At 33.8% G+C, this 3,699-nt stretch overlaps 1 long non-coding RNA gene across 1 annotated transcript; it reads left to right on the forward strand.

Annotated features, from left to right (window-relative positions):
- The first annotated feature begins 2,389 nt into the window (after positions 1-2,389).
- LOC114294632 (uncharacterized) lies at positions 2,390-3,155 on the forward strand. Its single transcript, XR_003640540.2, has 2 exons — positions 2,390-2,490; positions 2,819-3,155. It is a non-coding gene; the product is annotated as an uncharacterized LOC114294632 (long non-coding RNA).
- Positions 3,156-3,699: the final 544 nt, after the last annotated feature.

Genomic DNA, 3,699 nt, shown 5'->3' on the forward strand with positions numbered 1-3,699 from the left:
CTCCTTCTTATGAGTTTCGATATGGATTTTAGTCATTTTGTATAAATGGTGAAGTTTTGCTAATTTTGGAAGGTTAGGGTTTTGAAATTAAAATTTATAAAAAGGGTTTTCCATGTTTGAGTCTAATATGTGTAAGAGACTTCAAATTGAGGTTGTTTATGATATATGAGTGAAATTTGGCCATGGGGGCAACATTTGAGAATAGGGGGATTAAACCCCTAATTGAAATTAAGTAATTAATTTGTATAATTAATTTGGGAAATTTGGAAATATGAAATTGGGTTGAGAATCATGAAATTGGATGGAATTGTGGTAGAATGGTGTGGTTGGATTAATTTATCACCCACTTATGAAATTGTTGATTATTTATTTGTTCGATAAATTTATTTATCTGTTTAGAAATAACTGTTTTGGGCTATCGGTGGAGCATAGTCTTGATTGTTGTAGACACTACATGATGATTAGGTGAATTAAAACTAATCATTTGAGTTATGTCATTGAGTATGACTGTTGAACTGACACATTGAATATGTGCTTGGATTGATCATTGTATATGATAAACCGTTTAAATACATTACATATGTATCCTGTTTGAGAGGAGATAGGGGATGTACTCCATGGTTTGGGAGGAAATAGGGGATGTACTCTCAAACCTGTTTGGGAGGAGATAGGGGATGGACTCCATTAATAACTAAGTTGGCCGGAGTGTCTAGGGTGAAATCCCGAAATTGTGATTACGTTTGCATAACGTAGATAATTGAAGTATGGAAGTGTTTTAATATGAGTTGTAGCCTCATTTGAATTCTGAATAATGGAAGTGTCTTAATATGAGTTGTAGTCTCATTTAATTGTTTGGTTAGATAATGAGCCAGGTTTTGAATGTGAATTGGATAAATGAAGGAAAGTGGAATGAAACACGGGTGTGTTGGTCATGGAACTGGGAAATATTGTAAGTTGGTTTTACAAGTGTTAACCATTTGTCGAATGCTAATGTTTTAGTTATCTCTCATATATGGTTTAGTATATCTCTGCTGGACTTTGGCTTACCCTTTATGGAACATCATTTTCAGATACAGGTGATATGCCACCTCCAAGGGCGTAGCTTGGGAGACTTAGAGGCTGAAAGATCCTTTTTGTTATTATCATTTTGTATTAGATGTAAATCAAGCAAAGGGTTTATTTTGTAAAAAAAGTTAGAACTCTTCTTTTGTGTAACCAAGTGTTGACTTGAAAAGTTGTTAGCCCGTAGGACATTTACTTTTGTTGTCAACATGTAATACTTCTTGTAAAAAATACTCTGATGTATGGAATATCATATCTCTTTCTTGTATCATGAATATATGATTTATGAGTTTATTTTGAGGGCGTTACAAGTAAATTGAAAATAACTTGAAATATGAAGGACCTAAATGAGGAAAACAAAATTTAAACTTTAAGGGCCAAGATGAGAAATTGTCCAAACATAAAAGAGACTAAGTGTAGGAGAGTAAAAATGGTCTGTGGCCTATGGGTGGCCCGAAACCCGGCCGCGGCTTGGGGTGGGCCCAGCCTATTCAGGCCCGGGCTTGAGCTCAGTCCGAGGCTGTGAGCCTGGGCTTGGGCCGTTGTTTTGAAACCTAGCCCGGCCAATGGGCCAAGGCCATCTGGGCCGACCTATGGCTGAGCCCATTGGCCAGCTCAAGGCCCACTCAAAGCCCCACCTGAGGCCCGACCTGCCTGAGGCCCAGTGTCATTTTTAGTGAAAAATAATAAAATTTCGTTGGAAAAAATAAAAATATATATTTAGGCCCGCCCAAGCCTGAGCCTAGGCCCAGGCCCACCGGTTCAGCTCCGCCAAGGCCCGAATACCCCCGGGCTTGGGTTTGGGCCTAATTTTCTAGACTGTGTGCCGGCTCGGCCCTGCCTGAATTTTGGTGGGCGCTTGTGAGGCCCAACATGGGATGTAATGTGAGTGTTTATGTTTTTGTTTTTTGTTTTTTTTTCCTCTTGTCACATTACTGGAGCTCTTTTTAAAGTTCTAAAATTAAAGCTCTTTATCATTATTGAACACAAAAAACAAACATAAACATCACATCATCTCTTAGGGCATGTTTGATTGGGTGGATTAAAGCATGAGATTGGAATTATTAATCTGTGGACCCAATTATCCTATATTTGTTTTAACATTTTGATTTAGGATTATTAATCCAATGGATAATTAATCCAACAAATTTGTAGGATTATTAGTAATGGGGTAGGAGTGAGATTATTAATCCAATAAATATTAATCTAATTAGATAGTAAATACCATATTAATTTAATAAAATTATTAATGCTTCACTATTTACCTTGTGAATCAAACATGACCTTAGACTTTTAAAGTTAGAACTCTCAATCATTTTTGTTCCTACCCGTATATTATTTCAACGCTATTCTTCAACAGTAAAAAAAATGGAGATATCTCTCTCCCTCCCTCTCTCTCCATCATCAACAACAACTCAGCAGCAACAGGTATCTCTCTTTTCTCTCTCTCGTCTCCCTCTCTCTCCTCTCTCTAAATGTAAAATGTAAAATACACAGAACGAAGAAACAGAGATAGTTCATAGAACCGGTAGGAAATAGCTGCGTTTGTTTTATGGCTTTTTGTCAATTCATCATTTGGTCAGGGTTTAGGAAGGGATTTGAAAAGGAAGGGAGAAAAAATATATAAAATTAGGTAAAATGTAAATATATTTTATTTATATTTTACCTATCTTTTTTTTCTTTCCGTTTCTAAATCCTTCCAAAATTCCTGAGCCAAACACAGCTTTAATTTCCAATCTCTCGTCCTCCATTGCAGGTCCTCTCTAACCATACTCTATCCTCATCTCCAAATTACACTATCAAATCCAACAAATTCACGACCCTGCCACTTCTCTGTCACAATCATCTTTGTAATCGCTCCAGTGCTTTGTATTTCTCGTCATCCTCATCCATGGAAGCGGCCCCTCCTGAAGGTTACAGAAGAAACGACGGCATTTGTATCGTCAATCCTCCCAAAATGGTCACATGTTCATACTATTCTCTCTCTAGAATTAGTTTCTCATTCTGTCTCTAAATGTAAAATACACATAAGAAAAGCTAGCATTATAATTGTGGTTTCTATTTATGTATAACATATGTTCACTTTGTTCTCATTATTATACCTTTTTTTTTTATATATATATATTAAAATTATGATCAATTAAGTTTCATATTATGGGAAACAGAACTTAATTATGTATGTTTAATTTTTAAATTGATTTATGGTTGGTATTGCATTAATATGCTTATATTTGGATGTTTGTTATAATTTTATGATTTTTATGATTTTCATCATCATAAATAATTAAAAAACAAAATAAACATTTTATGCATTAAAATAACAAATATGTTTTTGAGTTTTTGTTTTAAATTTTTTTTAAACATTTTGTTTTTTATTCAAAAAAAAATGTTTAAGAAAATTTAAAAACAAAAAATGTTTTAATTTTTTTTTTATTTAAACATTTTGTTTAAATCAAATATGTTTGCAGTTTTTTTTTTTTTCAAATAAACAGAAAACAATTTATAATTTTTTTATAAACATAAAAAAAATCGTAAATGTTACCAAACGCCAACTTATCTGTTTCATCAATAATGATATGATAAGGGTGTTGAGCATTGCATGATTGAGTTTACAACAAATCAAAAATTAATACATAA

The sequence above is a fragment of the Camellia sinensis genome, chromosome 2 (genome assembly GCF_055761805.1).
Source record: "Camellia sinensis isolate YWXY chromosome 2, ASM5576180v1, whole genome shotgun sequence".
Classification (NCBI taxonomy): Eukaryota; Viridiplantae; Streptophyta; class Magnoliopsida; order Ericales; family Theaceae; genus Camellia; species Camellia sinensis.